The sequence below is a fragment of the Muntiacus reevesi genome, chromosome 18 (genome assembly GCF_963930625.1).
Source record: "Muntiacus reevesi chromosome 18, mMunRee1.1, whole genome shotgun sequence".
Classification (NCBI taxonomy): domain Eukaryota; kingdom Metazoa; phylum Chordata; class Mammalia; order Artiodactyla; family Cervidae; genus Muntiacus; species Muntiacus reevesi.
In genome coordinates, this window is record NC_089266.1 from 27,244,168 (window position 1) to 27,254,051 (window position 9,884).

Sequence of the window (9,884 nt, forward strand, 5' to 3'; positions counted from 1 at the left end):
AAGAGAAAAAAAAAACGTGTTGCAGTTTGAATACACCCGTGGGGCTGGTCCCATTCCTGCCACATAAGAATGGTGCAGGACTGGGGAGTTCCCTGGCGGTCCAGCGCTTAGAACTCTTTGCTTCCAGTACCAGAGGGCCCAGGATTCTATTCCAGCTAAGATCCCACAAGCCACGAGGCACAGTCAATTTAAAAAAAGGATGAGTGCTCGCTTCGGCAGCACATATACTAAAATTGGAACGATACAGAGAAGATTAGCATGGCCCCTGCGCAAGGATGACACGCAAATTCGTGAAGCGTTCCATATTTTTACAGTTCAGTCTTCAAAAAAAAAAAAAAAGGATGAGGCTGTGACTCCCCTTCCCAGAGTTGGGCGCGGTGAGGCAAGTCCAGTGCAGACCCCCGCCTACACCGCAGGTGTCCGGCTCGGAGGACAGTGGCTGGTCCCGGCGGTCGGGGAAGGCTCCCGGGAGGAGGAAACATCAGAGGCTCTACTGAGTTCACTAGCGTGCATTCAAATTCACATCCCCAGGCCGGTGATGTGACCTCTTTCTGGAAATGGGGTCTTGGTAGATGTGGTCGGGGTAGGATGAGGCCGTACTGGAGGACGGAGCAGAGATGGGGCCCAGAGGCCCGCCGCCCCCGCGATTGGGGTTTGGGGGGCTGGGAACGACCCCGGCCGGGCTTTCAGAGGGGGCTCTGGGCTCAGACTTGGAAGATAAAGCTGTCATCCCAGGGCGCGGAGATCCGCGGGCAGCCTGAGGAAGCCCCGCCCGACCCGCGCAGCGTCCTCCTCGCCGGCAGGTGGCGCCCGTCCTCTCGGCGGCCGCGCAGCCGGGCGTGGCCTCGGGGGCCGGCGTGGCCTCAGGGGCAGCTGTGGCGGGAGGGTAGCGTTTGCGGGCAGGGCGTGTGCGGTGCCTGCCCCGCTAGGCCTACCTGATGTTGAGGCTCGAGCCAAGCCTCCTATCTGATCCGCCTGCGAGGGGGCGGTCTGCTCCGGGGGCCTAAGCAGCCCCCCGTCCTCCTCCCTCGAGGCCGGCCCCCGATGGACTCGGGCTCGGAAAGGAGCGCCGAGACAGGCCCAGCCGCAACCCCCCACCCCCAGACTCAGTTTCCCTCCGAAACGCCTGCGTTGCGCACTTGCCCTGCACCGAGGCGTGCAAACACGCGAAGACGCACTCCGCCCACAGACCAGTCACCCAGCAGAGGCGCCTCCCCGGGTGATCGTGTGTTTATGTCGGGGGGCGGGGGTGGGGTTGTTGTGTTAGTATTTTTGTTATCGTTAAGTACTCTTAACAGTAGCATTTACCATTTTAATAATTTTAAAGTATGCAGCTGGGTGGCGTTGTGTTCACGTTGTTGTGCAACCGTCACCACCCTCCACCTCCAGAAATTGTTCATCTTCTCAAAGCGAAACTGTCCCCATTAAGCCCTCTCTCCCCACCCCTTCCCCAGCCCTTGGGCACCACCTCCTGTGTCTATGGATTGGGGCTCTGGGTGTCTTATGTAAGTGGGTCATGCAGCCCAATATTAGTCCTTTTGTGTCTGGCGTGTTTCACTCACCATAATGTCTTCAGCTTCATCCACATTGGAACCAGGGTCGGCATCGCCTCTTTTTCTAAAGCGGAGTAATGCTCCATCGCGGGTATGGACCACACTTGGTTCGTCTGTGGATGGACCTTTGCCTGCTTCCACCTCTTGGTTACTGTGAATTGTGCTGCTCTGAATACTTGTGCGCAAGTATGTGTGGGAGGCGCCTGTACCCCACCCCCCACCCCCGCCCGGGGCCTGTTTCTTAAGGACCCCCCCATAAGTGTGTGTGCCCCCCATGGCAGAACAAGCCCCCTCGCTGGCATCAGAAATGGCCTGTGTTTGCAACATGACACCCACATCTGGGCATAGCCAGGAGTGCATGCCCAGATGTGAGCCTGATCCACCCTGCAGGTGTCCAGCTGGGCCCAGGACCTGGGAGAGGCAAGTTTCTGAAACAGAACCACCTCTGCCTCCCACTCTCCTTCCCAAAAAAGCACTGCATTCAAATATCTTCTCCAAAAGAAAGACAAAGAATCTTGTCACCTTGAAATCTCATCACTTATGATCCTTAAAATCATGCACACGTAATATTTATGTAACTGTGTTCACGTGACACATAAAGGTTTTGAAGCTGCCTGGTGCCTTCAAGGGCAGAGGAGGAGGAAGAAGAGGGGAGGAATTGCTGTGCCTGGTCTGTCCACAGCCCAGCAGTTCAAGACCAGCTGGGGGACAGGTAGTAACTGCTGGGTGGTCACACTGTCTGGGCTTCTGCTCTCACGGACCAGCAGGATTTTCACTGCCCCCTGGAAGCAAAGCCAGACCAGTGGAGAGGTGGGTGTTGGCTCAGGACACGGACAAGCTTTCAAATGATTAGAGGTGTGACCTTAAGAGGTCATGAGCCCCTGTCCTCGGAGGTATGCAAGTAGAGTTAAAAGACCACTGGTGAGGGATACCATAACAAGCAGGTGTGTGTCGGGGGAGGAGTTCTTGGAGAACCTGGGTGGCCCAGGAATGCTGATGCTCCTGAGGGAACAGTGTTCACTAGGCTGCCTGGACTACACAGTCTCAGTGGGCAGCATCCAGGAGGAGCTTCATGCAGACAGCAGAGCAGACAGCAGCACTAGCTCCTGGGCGTGGGCCTGCATGGAGGGCTATTCATGGCATGTCCTCTGGGCAAGAGGTCTGTGTTAGGAGCCCAGCTGTCTGGGTCCAGCTCCTCTGGGAGGCAGGAGGGGACCCAGGTGGAGGAAGTTGCCACGGAGGCAACAGTGAGCCTTTCCCACGGCCAAGAAGGAAATTGCAGATGCTCCTCATTGAACCATCACCACCACCATCATCATCCCTGTGGGAGTCTGCTGTGGGCCAAGTATCAAAGTAACTTATCGAATCCTCCCAAACCCTCCATTCTAAGGCAGTGGAGGCCCAGAGAGGTTTATTAACTTGCCTAAGGTCACACAGCCAATCAGTGGTAAAATCTAGTGAAGCTGGGATTTGTGGGGGCTCTAACTCTATGTGCCTGTGCACAAAGCAACTACCTACAGCCCCTACCTCCACTGCAATGGGACCCACAAGCTCTCTGAGCCCGCTGTCAGGGGCACCTTCTTGACCACAGGCTGTGTCAGTGGCGAGTCACCTCCTTCCTCCCAAAGAGAAGCTGGTTAACCCTGGGTTCAGCTGGCAGACTAGCCTGTCTCCTCCTGGAGCCCCTCCAGAGGCCTGGTCACCTGCCTTTCTGCATGCCCATTCTTCAGGAGGCCCCAAGTTTACACACCCTGGTGCTGTGGTCATGTCTTAGATTGACCGCTTTCTGGTGACGACATGGGGGCCAGTGACCAGGTGAGTCTGAGACTCATCCTAGGAGAAACACCTGGGCCAGGTGCTCCACCCCTGTCTGGAGGGCCAGGCATCCCCATCTGGAGGGCTAGCTTGGTCTTTGCACACAGCTGGCCTAAGCAAGAGAGGAACGCACGTGCTGGCATAACCTGGGTCTTTGGTGACATTCAGGGCAGAACAGCGTCTCATCTCTGACATCGGAACACGCCCTGTCCCTTCCTTGGGCCTCTGTTTCCCCCCCAGACCTCTCAGGGGTGCTGCGGATGCTGTTGACACTTGCCTACACCTATTGGGTCCCTTTCATCAGACCCGTGCACCCCCTGAACTGCCCATGTGTGCCCCCGCCTCACAGGTCTCACTCCTGCACCCCAGCCTGGCCTCCCTAGGTGGAGCCTGTGGGTGACCCTCCCCCAGCCCATCCCAAAGGCCCCAGCTAGTGACCCATGAGGGCCGGACCCCACCTACTTCCCCAAGATGGAATTTGCACCCTGAGCCTCCTGCAGCATTTGGCTGGGGTGGGGCTTCTCCCCAATAAACCACTCACATCAACAATTGTTGGTATGGGGAACTGCTTCCAGAACCAGCCAGAGACTCTGGCGTCAATCCCCCCACAGAGCTCAGGCCCACTGACCTGACCCCGTAAGAGAGCAGCTCTTATCCCTCATCTCGGAAAGCACCCATGATTATGGATGATAAGCCCTGTTCTCGAGGAGAGGCGAGACCGCGTGCATTCCCAAGGGGCTCTGTGTACCTCCAGTGAAGGAGGAGGACGAACCACAGAAGGCAGAAGGAAACAGGGCTTGGATGTTGAGCAGCAGCCTGCTTGTCACCTGCCTAATGTCTCATCTCCCCTTCTTCCAAGATGACCAGGTGAGCAGCTAAGACTGCTTTTCCACCTCCCTAGCAAGCAGGATAGCCAGAGACACAAGCAGAAGCTATTGGGTGGAACTTCCAGTAAAGAGCTGTGTATGCTCCTCTTGGGCTTCCCAGGTGGCGCTAGTGGTAAAGAACCCACCTGCCAAAGCAGGAGACAAGATGCGGGTTCAGTCCCTGTGTGGGGAAGATCCCATGGAGGAGGACATGGCAAGCCACTCTAGTATTCTTGCCTGGCAAATCCCATGGACAGAAGAGCCTGCAGGCTACAGTCCACAGGGTCACAGAGAGTTGGACATGACTGAAGCAACTTAGCATGCATGCACATGTGCACCACTTATTTTCTTCCCTTTTTTCCCTGCTTGGAACATATACATGATGTCTGGCACTCCAGAGGCCATTTTGTGACCTTGAGAATGGAGCCAAACTCTAAATATGCAGAACAGAAAGGATTGGGGGTTACCGATGGTGCTCTAGAATTATCACACCTGTCCTGGGAATACCTGACTTCTTGGACCTGTGAGAATAGACCTCTATTTTATCTAAGCCACTATTTCCTAGGTCTCTGCTACTTGTAGTTAAATACAGTTCCTAACTAGTATAGATGTTACCACAGGTCTACAGTTTTGGTCCAGAGTGAAACAGGATTCTCTCTTCCCGACCTTCCTTCAACAGGGTCACCTGGTCCTGCTCACAAAGGCTTGATGACAAGGAGCCAGGTGACCCTTTACATTGCTGAGAAAACTACACAAGTCCTGGGGCCCAGCCTGCTGAAGACATTCGGAGAATTCCATCCTCTGGCTGGCCTAGGACCAGAGTGGAGACAGGCAACACCCCGGAGGGGGAGGGCAGCTCCTGGTTCTGCACAGGAAAGGGGGAACCGAAAGCAGACACGGTCCAGTCTCCATCTGTGGACCCTCCATCCAATGAGTGACCATGGCAGAGAATCAAAGTGCCAGAGCAGCATGGTTCCTAAAACAGGGAAAACCCTGGAAACAACTGAACGTCCATGAGCAGTAAAATGGGTACATTGTGTGTCTTCAGCCGGGGGTCCTATGCCGTTGAATGCCTGCTGCTACTGGGGGAGACACGTGCCTCTCACAGGTGTGACATCCAAGAGGAGATGCTGGATATGGTTGATTCAGCTGCGTGATTTTGTTCTGAGCATGAAGTTCAAAACCAGGCAAAACCTATCTGCCGGTGGGACACCAGGAAGGCCGTGACCCTGGGGAATGGCAGCAGGTGGGGCAAGGAGACTCTGGGTGCCAATGAGGTTCTGGTTCTTATCTGGGCTTTGGTCCCACAGGCATGTTCACTTTTTAAGGTTTGTTGAACTGTATACTTACAATTTGTGTACGTGTCTGTGTGGGTTGAATTTATGGAGAATTGGCAGTGATGGACCCAGAGGAGGGTGGTGACCTGGTTTGGCAGATGTAGCACAAAGCAGGCTTAGTGGGGTCTCCATTAGTGGCGTCACAACTCTGTGGAACTTCTGATGTGAAGGGCTGGGTGTTCCCTTGCAGGTGGGTCAGTTTTGAAAAGGACTTCACTCAAGACTGACCACCCCTGTGGCATTTAGGGTGCTGGATAGGATGGTGGAGCCACCTTGACCCCCCCGCAAGCTGCACCGGGGCCCCTTCTCAGCCCCCACTTGAGAGGCCCAGCTTGCTTCTGGGTCCTGGGGCAGAAGCAGGAAACCCCACTTAGTATGCACCCAGCACCCCACACCCCACCTGGCTGCAATGCACATGTTAGGTCTCTTCAAGATAATGCCCTAAGCCAGTTGTTACCATTGCAATCAGAGTGTTAGTCAGGGTTCTTTTGGTTGCAAGTGAAGAAAATCAACTCAAACTGGCTTAACAAGTGAGCCAGGAAGAGGAGGAGGGAGAGGGGAAGGGGAGAGGGAGAGGAGGGGAGGAGTCTACACAGATCCACTGTATAGTTCATAGCTGCTGTGGGCTTTCTCATCTTGTGAACATACACTATCATTCAATGATCCTTTGTTGATAGAAATCTGAATTGTAACCAACGTAACCAGGGGTCATGTGCCTGGACTTGCACACACTAGGGCAAATACTCCCCTGGCCTGCTCCTCACGGGGGCATGGCCTTGGATGAAGGAGCGCATGTGTACAGATTCCCTAACCTGGTGGGTGTCCCCCCACCCCACCCCAGCCCCTGCTGCGCAGCTTTGCTCCCGCAATGCTCTTGCCCCAGGGCTCTCTCCTCATGTCCTCATTGATGTCCTCGTCCACTGCAAGTTTGTGCCGACCTGATGGGCCCGTGGCGTCTTGTCCTGTTTTCTGCCTCTCTGCCCCTGGGTCACATGTGGGACACCCATCTGACGCTTGTGGTACCTGGGCATGTCACCTCTTGGTGTCCTTTTCCGGATTGCTATCTGTTTGCCTTTTTCTTGCTGATTTGTGTGATCTTTTTACATGGTGGATGGTAGCTCTCCACCTGTTCTGTTGATGGGTTACGTTTCCTCAACTGGTTGTCTCACTTGCAGCCCTGCTGATGGGGGTTTGCGTGTTTGTTTTGTCTTGTGCTCGGCGTTTGGAGGCATTTCCTCCTGCTCTTGTGTAATCATATTTGTCATTCCTCCTCTCTGTCCTTTCTGGTTTCTGTCCTAGGGATCCCCCACTCTCAGCCTCCCTCTGTAGACCACCTGCCCACTCCCTAGGCTGACACACCCTCTGTCCTGTCTCTGGTCCTTCATGGAAAGCCAGGAGACCATCCTCCTCCCTGCCCGGCACAACCCCACCCAGGATCCTACCCGCCCTCCCGTCCACCTCTCTGACCCATCCTGGCCCACCCTCTAACTTTTCATTTCTCTGGAGCCTCGGACTGCAGCCTGCTCACCCCTTCCTGATCTGACACGGTGCTCCACACACCTCTGTGTCGGCACCCTGCCCACTCCAGGCCAGGGTCTGCACACAAGGTCAGTCTTTCTCCAGAAGGGAATCGACTGGTCGGTCATCCAGAGGATTCTGGAACGATCTAGGATCATTGTCTGTGGCTTTGCCCCAGGTCAGCCCTGCTGGTGCCTACTTCTGCCTTCTCAGCCCAACCCTGGCCTCCCCCACCCCACCCCCCGCATTGTGTCTGCCGTGATGGGGCACTTCACCTGCAGACCAGGCTTGTCAGGAGCCTCGCAGACAGGTGTCCAGCCCTCCTGCAGCAGGCTTCATGTCCTCTCCTCCCCTGCTCGCCAGTGGCAGGGGCATGGGGGCATGAACGGCCTAAATAGCATCTCCACAGACAGAGCAGCTGTAGGGGAAAAGGTCGCTGGCAACAAACCCCATCCTGGGCTCCAGGTGCCCAGGTCGAGGCTGCCTTGGCCAGAGCAGCTATTTTCCCTCTGTGCCCTCTGTGGGCTCCGGAAGACCCCGCCCTGCAGGTGGCAGGAAGGCCCCCCCCCGCCGCAGACAGCTTGGTCCTCACTTTCGCCTCCTGTTTTCATTGGCAAAGGGCCCAGCCGTTGTTACCGGGAGCCGCTCTCAGGTGCGCCAGCATGAGGCTGGTTCCCAGTGCTCGGCAGTCTGCGGGGGTCTGCGCAATTTCTGCAGCGCCCGCTGTGTTTTCTTGGTTCACTTAGGTGGTTTGGACTGGGGCTGCAGCCTTGAGCAAAGATGGCACTTTGGGCCCTCGCAGAAGTGGACAACAAGACAAACTAGATTCACAAGAATCATTGGGGGACCGCCTGTGGTGAGTGGGGCGAGGCCTGAGCAGGCAGGGTAGGGGCCTAAGCAGGCATGGGGCGGGGCTTGAGCAGGCAAGGGCGGGGCTTTAGTCGGCAGGGGAGGGGCTTGGGCAGGTGGGGGAGGGGCTTGAGCCGGCAGTGGTAGGCTCTGGCCCACCGAGGAGTCCTTGGGCACTGCAGCTGGAGGCCGTCACCTGACTGCACGTCTTGTGACAGTCTCTGGAAGGGCCGTTGGGCAGCGCTTCCCCACAGCTGCTGCCACAGGGAGATGGGAGGCAGCTGACATCTTCCCAGCGTGCAGGGAGCAGCCAGTGCCAGCGTCTGCAAGCAAGGAAGGAAGCGCCCCTTCTCCTGTCCTTCCTGGTGGTAAGGACAGGGAGGTAGCTGTGAACCATCTCTAGTCTTGTGGGCGAGAGAAATGCCCCAGGGTGACCAGATAGGAGCCGGGGGCCCAGCTCTACAGAGCCGAGTCTCACGCCATCCCCGATCCGTGGACTCCGTCTGTTTAAGCCACTAGACTAGTGTGTGGTGTAGCTGAACCTGGTTCCTAAACATAGGCGTCCCAGTCTCGTCCACAGCCGGAGTCTGTGCAGCAGACAGTGGCTGGAGACCTGCACAGGCCCCAGCCCTCAGCGCAGAAGCTTAGCTGGGAGAGGGAGAGGGAGGGAGGAACTTTTCTGGGGTACGTGTAAAATACATGTAACAAACGTACCACTTTAACTGTTCAGTTTAGTTCACTGTTTAGTTCAGTGACTTTACGTCCATTCACATTGTCCAACCATTACCACCATCATCTCCAGAACTTGTTCATCTTCCCAAGCTGAATCTCTGAAACCCTCACTCCCTACCCCTCCCCCAGCCCGTGGGCCCCACCTTCCACTTCCTGTCTCCATGGACTGGAAACTCTAGGGATCACCTATGAATGGAATCGTGCTGTGTTTGTCCTTTGTCTGACTTATTTCACTAATGTCCTCAAAGTTCATGCATGTCCTTGCAGGTGTCAGAGTTTCTTTCCTTTTTAAGGCTGAGTAATATTCCATTGTGTGGATGGACCATACTATGTCGTCTATTCATATGTTAATGGCACGTGGGTAATTTCTTACTTCACTTATTTAATTTTTTTGCTGCTCCACATAGCATGTGGGATCTTAGTTCCCCTACCAGGGATTGAAGCCATACCCTCTGGAGTGGAAGCTGGAGCCTTAACCACTGGACCACCAGTGAAGTCCCAACACTTGGGTGGTTTGTCTTTGGCTGAATGATGCTGCTGTGAACATGGGTGTACAAGTATATCTTTGAGTCCCTGTGTTCAGTTCATTTGGGTTTATTTTTACTTGTAAGTGGAATTACTATCTAACAGGTTAATTCTGCATATGAAATTATAACTTGTTTTCAACTTATTTGGAGCATGAGTCCTAACAGGGCTAGTCCCTCCCAATCCAGCGGGGAGGTGGTCAGTCCGGTCCTCCAGAGCTCTGGGCTCCATGGCCCGGGAGGCCTGAGGCATATGACTTGGGACCAAGGCTGATGGCATCCCCTCAACCCTGTCTCCAGGGCTGGGGGTGTTGGTGTGGGGCCCCCTTACAAACACTTCTCCTGTGATGCTGCAGGTGCCAACAGGTATGTCCCCCAGGAAGTCCAGTTACAGCTCTCCAGAGGCTGCCACCAACCACCCCACCCTGGGCTCCTCCAGGTGGATGGGGGCTCCTCGGGAATGAGGGGCAGGCTGGGAAGACGGGGTGCCAGGTACCAGGCCTTCCCTCCCGAGTCACAGGGAAGGCGCAGGCTGAGCCCAGAGGGCCCGTCTCCCTCCAGGGCCTCACCTGGCTCCCAGTGCACCCTGCCCACCAGATCCTGTGGGGGGCTCTCTCTCGGGGTGAAGCCCCTGCTGCCTCCCCGCCCAGGATGGGGAGAGACACAGGCAGGCAGAAAGGGGCTGGGGTC

The 9,884-nt window shown here is 55.8% G+C and overlaps 1 non-coding gene across 1 annotated transcript; it reads left to right on the plus strand.

Annotated features, from left to right (window-relative positions):
- Positions 1-203: 203 nt before the first annotated feature.
- Positions 204-310, plus strand: LOC136150345 (U6 spliceosomal RNA). Its single transcript, XR_010659780.1, has one exon. It is a non-coding gene; the product is annotated as a U6 spliceosomal RNA (small nuclear RNA).
- Positions 311-9,884: the final 9,574 nt, after the last annotated feature.